This window comes from Schistocerca gregaria, chromosome 8 (assembly GCF_023897955.1).
Source record: "Schistocerca gregaria isolate iqSchGreg1 chromosome 8, iqSchGreg1.2, whole genome shotgun sequence".
NCBI lineage: Eukaryota > Metazoa > Arthropoda > Insecta > Orthoptera > Acrididae > Schistocerca > Schistocerca gregaria.
This window is the reverse complement of record NC_064927.1, coordinates 241,879,772-241,891,875: the sequence shown is the minus strand read 5'-3', so window position 1 is coordinate 241,891,875 and position 12,104 is coordinate 241,879,772.

Here is a 12,104-nt window from a genome sequence, read left to right as displayed (position 1 = left end):
ATTTCAGTGCAAATGTTCTCTTTACGGATGAGGCTTCATTCCAACGTGATCAAATTGTAAATTTTCACCATCAACATGTGTGGGCTGACGAGAATCCGCACGCAATTGTGCAATCACGTCATCAAGAAAGATTTCTGTGAACGTTTGAGGAATCATTGTTGGTGATGTCTTGATTGGGCCCCATGTTCTTCCACCTACGCTCAATGGAGCACGTTATCATGATTTCATACGGGATACTCTACTGTGCTGCTAGAACATGAGCCTTTACAAGTACGACACAACATGTGGTTCATGCACGATGGAGCTCCTGCACATTTCAGTCTAAGTGTTCGTACGCTTCTCAACAACAGATTCTGTGACCGATGAACTGCTAGAGGCGGAACAATTCCATGCCCTCCACGCTCTCTTGACCTCGCCCCTCTTGACTTTCATTTATAGGGGCATTTGAAAGCTCTAGTCTACGCAACCCCGATACCAAATGTAGAGACTCTTCGTGCTCGTATTGTGGACGGCTGTGATACAATACGCCATTTTCCAGGGCTGCATCAGCGCATCAGGGATTCCATGCGACGGAGGGTGGATGCATGTATCCTCGCTAACGGAGGATATTTTGAACATTTCCTGTAACAAAGTGTTTGAAGTCACGCTGGTAGGTTCTGTTGCTGTGTGTCTCCATTCCATGATTAATGTGATTTGAAGAGAAGTAATAAAATGAGCTCTAACATGGAAAGTGAGCGTTTCCGGACACATGTCCACATAACATATTTTCTTTCTTTGTGTGTGAGGAACGTTTCCTGAAAGTTTGGCCGTACCTTTTTGTAACACCCTGTATGTATGGTGATACACGAAAATATACAAATATTTTAATATGTAATTCTGAAATTAAAACTAAAGAAAAAAGTTCAGATAAACATAGGTCTGCAAATGTTTCGATGCAGAGTTACGGCTAATAAAAGATTTTGCCTGAAATGTAACAACTTCGCTAATATGAAGCCATCACGAAGCTGTACGAGATTAAAGTTAAGCGAGATTTCCATTTATTTTGTTGTTATTGGTCCGGCGAATCTAATGAAACATCTCCCAGACGTGTGTCAGCAATAATTTTCCAGAACATCCTGAGGAGCAAAGAAGTAATTTCGTAAAAATTTTAATTTACTAACTATTTGGCCCAATTTCTTTTTTAAATTCCAGACAATTGACCAAAGTTTTCAACAGAAGTTATAGATAATTTAATTTTGGAAAAATGATGGTAGCAACGTTAGCTGAATGTGTATGAATGTGTCAGATAATCTGCTTTTATTAATACCGTAGCACACGTGGATCCACGTTAAACCGGAAAAAGCTAAGCTCAGTGTTAAGGAAATGGTACAGTGTCATGTTTTATCAGATTCACCAGACCAATAACAACAACATAAATGGAAATCGTGTTTCATTTTAATCTCGCGCAGTTTTCCGAAGCCTTCCCCACATACTGCCAAATACAAAAATGTTTGTCACAAAATTTCGTCTTGCGGATATTTCGGGCAGTAAATGGACGTTAAAGATTGGCAATCTGGCAACACTGTAATCACATGTACAAGAAGTAACCTCTATCAGGGTGTGCGCTAGTGCCGTACGTATGGTGCGGTGGGTAGTGTTTTGGATTGGCACGCAGGAATTCGAGGTTTCGATTCTCGATTGAGGCGTATTCGTTTTTATTAGTCTGCGTGGTGCGGTATCTGGCGTCTTAATCGGTATACAGTGAATGCAGTGGGTCTTCTACAAAACATTTGCAGTTACGTATGACGAACACAGAAATGAGGGTACAATCGTTTTCATCGCTCAGATTATAAAGAAGCCTTTAGGACGTCGTAGACGCGAATTGTTCCGCACCACTGCTTCTAATAGATTCCAAACTTTCCCAAATGGTCCCATTGTAATTATTTGCAAAGCACGTAGCTGTCCATACTGGCGAGGAAAGGCCCTAACGGATGTAATAGACCTGAACGTGATAAGAACAATAGTTGGTATTAATCTATAGAACCATTCGGGGAGGGTACACAGAAAACGGCTTTGAATCTAGTAGATGCAGTGGTGCGAAACAATTAGCGTTTCGTGTCAACGACATGCAAAAGGTTTCTTTGAACGCTGGTCAACGAAAACGATTGTGTTTCCATTTCTGTTTTTGTAGTACATAATTGTAACTGTTTTGTAGAAGACTTACTGTAGTAGCTGTATGACGATTAAGAAGCCAGATACCGTACCACGCAGACTACTTTGAGCAAACAGTAACAAACAAGCTTCGTCCCAGAATCGAACGCTCGACCCCCTGCGTGCTAACCCAAAACGTTATCCACTGCACCACTCCTGCTCGGTCCTCACAGGGGTAGTTACCGTACTTGTGAATACGGTGTTGCCAGGCCACCAAGCTTTAACCTCCATTTATTGCCCAAAGTATGCGCAGTAATTTTGTGAGAGACGTTTTTGCATTGTAGTATAAGAGGAATTGCACTGCGAAGTCTGAATGCGCGAACTTTGTTTCGCCATCTACATATCCACACCATATTTCTGTATTGAACTAAATTATATCTGAAGAACTAAACTGCATATGAAGAACTAAATTCTACCTCCAGAACCAAATTGTACCTCAAGAACCAAATTGTGTTACAGGAATCGAATTGTGTCAATTGTCGCGAAAAAAGAAGCAAATTCTATGTAAAGAACCAAATAGCATCTAATAAAAGGAAAATATTTGTTATCATACACCTTGCTGTTGTTAATTGTGTGTAAGACAGAAATTATATTAGCGTTAAAAAGTCTAAGATGGTGAATAACTATATTACACTCTACTGGATGCATAGGGGAATACGCCTGTCACACAGTAAATATTTCCTTATGGGAGCAGGTGGCAAATGACTGTGTCTGCTTCCACAGGCATACAGCAAACATATCTAAAATTATATCTCCATTTCTTGAGGAGAACCAGAGACGTTGTGTCTGGGTACAGCTAAAGAGTTAAAAAAAGAACACGGAATGTGAGAAAATATTCATTTATTTCTCATCCAGCTTAAAAGTAACTTTACGTTTCATAAGCAGACACAGCACTATTTTGACACAAATTTTTCTTCTTCCTAAGTTGAACGACATCAATGGACCTGTGGAATTCCATGTCTTGAGTAGCTGCATACTTGAAGATTCGACGCATCCTTACGATCTTCCCCCCACCATTGACGTAGATCATAATATCTGTGTGCTAAAATAATCAAAACAACATCACCATATCTTTATAAGGTATGCCTGGATCATATAAGTGAATTTAGTGGCATGTACGTGTTAACCACGTCATAGTCCCTCGTATGTTACGATATAGCACATCCCTGAAACTTATTGTTGATAAAATGTTAGCTGAGAATGTCTCTGTTGGACCAGCATTTTCCATATATTCTATGAGCGCAATATATTATGAACTGTCTGCGTTCATTATCATAGAAATGCTGTACATTTGCAACGCTGTTTACACCTTGAGATGCCACTGCGAAATGCTATGGGCATAGCACAGCACTTATTCATTTATACAGCTGGCTACACAACACCAGCGAGCGGGCAATACTTAGTCACATGGTCATGTAGAAACAAAACATACTCCGCAGTGTATTCTGGAAAATATGATGAAGATTCGAACACAGATCGTACGTCTATAGGTTCAGATTAAATAACCTTGTCCTCTTTCCAGCAGTCTATTATGATGATTGGCGCCAGCTCGTTGAATTTCATGGTGTGAGCAGGCAGCCTTCCTCTTCATAGCAATAAGCTCAGAATTTTGTATGCATATCAAATGCTAGACTGTGAACATTTTCATCTCATTGCAGGTGTAAATTAACGTACAGGTAGAATTCCAAGGCCAGGTAGGCTCTTTCATTAGAGTGCAATTGTCGGTTGTGGTGGAATCATTTGCTGTATTATCTCTTCTATTCAGTACAACGAAAAAACCAATCCAAAGTCTTCTCTTCGTCTGAAATGCTAGTATGATGATTCTCGAGGTCTCCAATTGACCAGAGGCTTTAAAAGCTCACTTTCGGCAGGTTGCTGTCGGTGGCACTGGACACTCGAAAAGTTCCTATGAATAGAAAGTTAGTGATAGATATTCACAGCATTCAGAACTTTCTTAAGCATCAAACGCTCCTCATATGATACAGTGATGTGTGGCATTTTCCATTTTATTTTATTCATGGCTATAAAAGAAATTATTCAGGTCGGGAAGGGAGACGAAAACTTAATAGTCATGGGTGAATGGAATTCGGTAGCAGGGAAAGGGAGAGAAGGAAACATAGTAGGTGAATATGGATTGGGGCTAAGAAATGAAACAGGAAGCCGTCTGTTAGAATTTTGCACAGAGCATAACTTAATCTTAGCTAACACTTGGTTCAAGAATCATAAAAGAAGGTTGTATACATGAAAGACTCCTGGAGATACTAAAAGTTAGCAGATAGATTATATAATGGTAAGACAGAGATTTAGGAACCAGTTTTAAATTGTAGGACATTTCCAGGGGCAGATGTGGACTCTGACCACAATCTATTGGTTATGAACTATAGACTAAAACTGAAGTAATTGCAGAAAGGTGAGAATTTAAGGAGATGGGACCTGGATAAACTGAATAAACCAAGGTTGTACAGAGTTTCAGGGAGAGCATAAGGGAACAATTGACAGGAATGGGTGAAACAAATACAGTAGAAGACGAATGGGTAGCTAAGAGGGATGAAGTAGTGAAGGCAGCAGAGGATCAAATAGGTAAAAAGACGAGGGCGAGTAGAAATCCTTGGGTAACAGAAGAAATATTGAAATTAATTGATGAAAGGAGAAAATATAAAAAATGCAGTAAATGAAGCAGGCAAAAAGGAATACAAACGTCCCAAAAATGAGATCGGCAGGAAGTGCAAAATGGCTAAGCAGGCATGGCTAGAGGACAAATGTAACGATGTGGAGGCTTATCTCACGAGGGGTAAGATAGATATAGGAAAATTAAAGAGACCTTTGGAGAAAAGAGAGCCACTTGTATGAATATCAAGAGCTCAGATGGAAACGAAGCAAAGAGGGGAAAGCAGAAAGGTGGAAGGAGTATATAGAGGGTCTATACAAGGGCGATGTACTTGAGGACAATATTATGGAAATGGAAGAGGATGTAGATGAAGATGAAATAGGAGATACGATGCTGCGTGAAGTGTTTGACAGAGCACTGAAAGACCTGAGTCGAAACATGGCCCCTGGAGTAGACAACATTCCATTAGAACTACTGACGGGCTTGGGAGAGCCAGTCCTGACAAAACTGTACCATCTGGTGAGAAAGATGTACGACACAGGCGAAACACCCCCAGACTTCAAGAAGAATATAATAATTCCAATCCCAAAGAAAGCAGGTGTTGATAGATGTGAAAATTACCGAATTATCAGTTTAATAAGTCACAGCTGCAAAATACTAACACGAATTATTTGTAGACGAATGGAAATACTGGTAGAATCCGACCTCGGGGAAGATCAGTTTGGATTCCGTAGAAATGTTGGAACACGTGAGGCAATACTGACTTTACGACTTATCTTAGAAGAAAGATTAAGGAAAGGCAAACCTACATTTCTAGCATTTGTAAACTTAGAGAGACTTTTGACAATGTTGACTGGAATAGTCTCTTTCAAATTCTAAAGGTGGCAGGGGTAAAATACAGGGAGCGAAAGGCTATTTACAATTTGTACAGAAACCAGATGGCAGTTATAAGAGTCGAGGGGTATGAAAGGGAAGCAGTGGTTTGGAAGGGAGTGAGACAGGGTTGTAGTCTCTCCCCGATGTTATTCAATCTGTATATTGAGCAAGCAGTAAAGGAAAGAAAAGAAAAATTTGGAGTAGGTATTAAAATCCAGGGAGAAGAAATAAAAACTTTTAGGTTCGCCGATGAGATTGTAATTCTGTCAGAGACAGCAAAGGACTTGAAAGAGCAGCTGAACGGAATGGATAGTGTCTTGAAAGGAGGATATAAGATGAACATCAACAAAAGCAAAACGAGGATAATGGAATGTAGTCAAATTAATTCGGGTGACGCTGAGGCAATTAGAGTAGGAAATGAGACACTTAAAGCAGTAAAGGAGTTTTGCTATTTGGGGAGCAACATAACTGATGATGGTCGAAGTAGAGAGGATATAAAATGTAGACTGGTAATGGCAAGGAATGCGTTTCTGAAGAAGAGAAATTTGTTAACATCGAGTATAGATTTAAGTGTCAGGAAGTCGTTTCTGAAAGTATTTGTATGGAGCGTAGCCATGTATGGAAGTGAAACATGGACAATAAATAGTTTGGACAAGAGGAGAATAGAAGCTTTCGAAATGTGGTGCTACAGAAGAATGTTGAAGATCAGACGGGTAGACCACGTATCTAATGAGGAGGTATTGAATAGGATTGGGGAGAAGAGAAGTTTGTGGCACAACTTGACTAGAAGAAGGAATCGGTTGGTAGGACACGTCCTGAGGCATCAAGGGATCACAAATTTATTATTAGAGGGCAGCGTGGAGAGTAAAAATCATTGTGGGAGACCAAGAGATGAATACAGTAAGCAGATTCAGAAGGATGTAGGTTGCAGTAGGTACTGGGAGATGAAGGAGCTTGGACGTGATAGATTAGCAGGGAGAGCTGCATCAAACCAGTCCCAGGACTGAAGACTATAACAACAACAACATTTCTTTCTCCTCCTGAGCTCCTTGAAGGCAGGAGTTGTTATCCGTTGCACCCTCTACCAGAATAAGTTCCTGTTTACCATTCATAACTACTCACCGTATGTCCTCAAAGTATCCCATAAGCAGTTTTTGCACTATTCAGTTAACCTCTTGTACTCTTCCACTGTTCTACCCACAGGCTCGTCTATGAACCGTGCAGCGTTATTTAAAGCATTCAGATAAAAGAGAGGAGCAGAGACGTATTTTTTAAGAACCGATGCTGCACCTACACTTCATGTTTTCTGTATACCCTCCCCGAATGGTCCAATCGATTAATACCAACATTATTCTTGCCACGTTCATGTCTATTACATCCGTTAGGTCCTTTCGCCACCAGTAGAGTTAAATACAGGCTTTGCAAATAATTACGATGGGACCATTGGGGTGGGTACACAGGAAATAGGTTTGGAATCTAGTAGATACAGTGGCGAGGAATAATTCGCGTCCACGACGTTGAAAAGGCTTCTTTAGAACCTGAGCAATGAAAATGATGGTACTTCAATATATGTGTTCGTAGTACGTAACTGCAAATGTTTTGTAGAAGACCTACTGTAATCGATGTATAATGATTAATCTGCCAGATACAATACCACGCAGACTACCTTTAACTAAGGAAAACAAGTATGCCTCAATCCAGAATCGAACCCTCAACTTCCTGCATGCCAACTCAAAACACCAAACTGCACAGCTCCACTGTGCTTCCAGATAGATGTGAGTACAGTGATGCCAGATTGCCAATCTTTAACATCCATTTACTCTCCGAAATATATGCAGGACGAAATTTTGTGACAATGCTAATATATGAAAAATCATGCTGCGAAGTTAGACTGCGGGAAATTTTCTTTGCCCTGTATATTTATTTATTTACTCTTAGTCTACAATTCACTGCTAATATATTTTATTGCTGAGATACTAATACTGGTTATTTTACTATTATTAACCCTCCGACTGTCGCGCATGTATCTGTGAGATACATGACCTACTTTTTCTCTAACATTACCGCAATGAACAGTGGTAACGGTTTGCTGGCCCACGACATCTGGTGTCATACCTTTCTTGTTGCTTCACAGGAATTTCCGTCTTATCTCGATACTGACAAGGTCATAAATGGCTTGTTATACCTTGCTGTTGTGTTCCGTGATGGGCAACAGAATGTTCACGATTTCCTGACAGCAGATGACCTTGGTCTGACCATGTCAGATAAACGTTTCCTGTTCCTAATAAGATGTGTTCGTTTTGATGATGGAGCTACAACACAAGAACGGCGCAAGACAGACAAATTAGCAGCCGTGAGGTAGATGTTCACCATGTGTTTGAATAACTGCAAGACACATTACTCCCTTGGTCAGAACGTCACAGTTGATGAGCAGCTACCAGCATTTCGAGGCCGGTGTGGATTTCGCCAGTTCATACCATCCAAACCATCTAAATATAGCATCAAAATTTTCTGCCTATGTGATGCCAAGCTTTATTATACTTACAACATGGAAATATATTGTGGATTACAACCAGAAGTACCCTTTCAGAATAACAACTCCGGCAAAGAAGTAGTTCTGAGACTTGCCGAACCAATATACCTGTATGAGACGGATAGAAACATTACTGCAGATAACTGGTTCACTAGTTTGGAGTTAATAAGAGAACTGCATAAAAGGAGACTGTCGTTTGTAGGCACAATTAGAAAAAACAAGAAGGAACTGCCATCGAATTTCGTAGCACCAAAAAGTAGACAGCAGTATGATAGCGTATTTGGCTACAGCAAGAATGAAACCCTTGTGTCGTATGTCCCGAAAAAAGGGAAAACTGTAGTCCTCCTTTCGAGAATGCATGTATCGTCAAGTGAGGTTTCGGAAGGTTTAGAGAATAAACCAGCAATTATTCTACGCTATAATGACACCAAATCTGGAGTTGGTGTAGTTGACAAACTCTGTGCAACCTACAATGTAGCTAGGTCAACAAGAAGATGGCCTATGGTGTTTTTTTTTTTTTTTCCACCTGTTGAACATTGCAGGCATCAACGCAAGAGTAATTTTCTTGGGCAACAAGAATAAATAATCCAATCGGCGCGAGTACCTCAAAACTTTGGCTCTGACACAATTGAAAAAAAAAGGTTCAAATGGCTCTGAGCACTATGCGAACTAGAACTTAGAATTACTTAAACATAACTAAACTAAAGACATCAGTCTACTGCAACATCATCTCAAAAGAAGAGACATTATTATGACTCTACCTGATGATATGAAATCAATGCTAGTAAAGTACAAACCTAAAGGAAAAGAGCAAGAAAACGCTGAACAATCATTGGAATCAGAAAAAGGTGCTAGTCATTCTACAGGGAGACGAAAAAGACTTGTCTCAGCAAGCATACATGTGAAAAAGGCGGTACACATCTTTCTTTGCTAAAGCACCAAAAAATAATTTGTGAACAATGTATTTCTGTAGAGGGAAATCAGTAAACGAGACATGCTTTGATCAGTTCAATAATTTATTTCTATCTACAATAAAATCAATTTTTATAAGAATTTCATCTACTTCTCCATTACAAAATGTCAAATATTCCTGTTAATTTGAAAGTGTAATGAGCCTGATTTTCACTTATGTATTTGTAAAATCTGTAACAATAAAGGTAACTGCAATTTAAAATAAAAACAAAAAAAGAACCTGTAAACAAACAAAAGACCACAAAAATCTTTGCATGTATCCACGAGATACATCGCGACTAGTGTTGTCATTAAAGTTGACGCGCCTGCTGGAGGGTTAATAACTAAAACTAACAATAAAAGACCTTCCGCAGTCCATCAAACAGCAAATCTGATTTAAAGTATTTTCCAATTTTCAGTAGCATCAGCTGAAAATATTTTACAGTTGTCAGTAGCAATGGCTGAGAATACTAACAGTTTTCAGTAGCTCTGGCTGAGAGTCTTTACAAATCAACGCAGCAGTAGCGCTCGTGAAGAATATATTTAGATGGATTGCATGCTGTCTACATTTTTTTTGAAAAAGGTAAACTGACTGTACGCTTGGCTGGAGTTGAAATTAAAAAGAAAAGCACTAGACTGTACACAACTCTCTTTTTTCATCTGAAGAGCTATTTACAAAACACCCATGAACCTGTCATGCAAATATATATTTACAACTGCACATTGTGCACAACAACACTATATATATATATATATATATATATATATATATATATATATATATATATATATATATATATATATATGCACTAGAAATATCTGCACTCCGATCAGTGTATATATTTGAACTTGAAATATCTGCACTCCGATCAGTGAACCATACTAGTCCAGATACACAACGACTGTGACATGCACTTTCACTCTGTCCAATTCACACACCACCCTCATCAAGTGAATACTGTGTGTATGTGCGAGTTTGAATCATGTCGCCGGCCGGAGTAGCCATGGGGTTCTAGGCGCTACAGTCTGGAACCGCGCGACCACTACGGTCGCAGGTTCGAATCCTACCTCGGGCATGGATATGTGTGTTGTCCTTAGGTTAGTTAGGTTTAAGTAGTTGTAAGTTCTAGGGGACTGATGACCTCAGATGTTAAGTCCCATAGCGTTCAGAGTCATCTGAACCTCTGTACAGTCACTGAAAATGGTCTTCAGTCTCCAGGCCGCTTGATGCCGCTTGATGCCGCTTGATGCCGCTTGATGCATGGGCTTTGCCTGCCGCTGGGTGGCACCTTCCAATATGCGATACACATACATTTTGGATCTTAGACCCACAAAGTCCACAATGAGTAACCAGTTCTCCATGTCTTGCATTAGGCCGAGAACTTTCTTGTTCTGTCAAGCTATACCATAAGAATTCTCTGCTGTGTATGAAGATGTGTCGAATTCTTCACCATGGCATCTCAATAGTCCGTGTGGATCATAGTTCTTCACACAATAGATGGAGCTTCCTGTAAACATATAAAGTATCTTAGGATCAACGAAATTAGGTTTTGAGAACTTCTAACGGAATCGGTACATGTGAAATGTACATAGATCTCGTATGCACATCCCCACATGCGCCGGAATCATGAACTTTTACATCCGTGTTCGACATCTCAATAGCAACTATGTTCTTGTTGAAGGTAGAGACCCGTCAGAAAGCTAGTCTGGCGATACACTTCCTTGAGCCCTAATGCCCATTCCAACAAGACCTGATAAGAATTTTGAGTTTTTTTCTCAAATTTTCCATTGCCTCCCTTAAAATTGCATTATTTATCAATTTATAAACATCGTTTTCTAAATAATTTTTCATGGATGCCCTCCATTTAATATTCAAATTTTCCATATTCCATTTAATATTCAAATCAAATCAAATCAATGTTCTTCATCAACCAGGGTGACTGCTTGAGCACATCTAACTGCAAGGAGGTCGATCTCAAAATCGAGATATTGCTGGACATTTCTGTAATGCATGATGTATCCCTGCCTCCCTCACCATTGTCATCAACTTAGGGATGGTCCCGCTTTGGGAACATAGCAGCAAACTGGTTTGTGCATCATGCAAATATCAGGGTATACGAAGTCTTTCTCCTCAACACACTCTACAACAGCATCAGCCGCCATGCCCTCGATTTTTTACATCCAATCCCTTGCATTCATTTTAAGGCACCCATCGCAATTCGCTATCGGTAGAGATTGTTGCATGACATGCCTATATATGTTAATGACATCTAAGTAGATGATGTAGCCAAAATCCATGAATGCGTTCAATCTCTCACCCATACATTGGTTATTCACCTTGGTATGTCTATGCACTCATTGGCAAAACATCCCCGCAGATCCCTCGCTCAAAGAAAAGACATATGTCAACATTGGTCAAAAGCTCAATGTTGGCATTTGTTTTCTTTAGCACTGAGTCCCAAGACAACCATGATGTTTAATAGAAGGCAGGATCCAGAGTATATGTGGCGGTGCATACACTTTCGAATTTCTCGAAAACATCCGACAGCAAGCGCACGTCAGTGTCCACACAAAGTCTTGCATATTCACCGAAATTTGGGATGCTAAGCTCCTGCCAAACATTTACAACATGCTTATGCTCTGCATCTGTCATAGTGTCACCTGTAAGGTTACTTGAGAACGCAGCTATGTAGCGAACTCTGGTTTCATTGAGTTTTACCATACTATCCCGATACTCGTATGAGAATCACTCCTTCATTGTCACGATCTGAAACTTTGCCTCATCACGAGTGCACCCCGGGTGAAATGCATAGCCTCCTGAGGGAGGTGCTTGCATAAAGCGTAGCGAGTCCAGGAAGCGGAGGGTAATTCTAGGCATCAGTCGTTTGGTAAATGAATTTCTCGACGCTATCAGGCAGGACACTGACAAAGTCATTCTCTGAACCG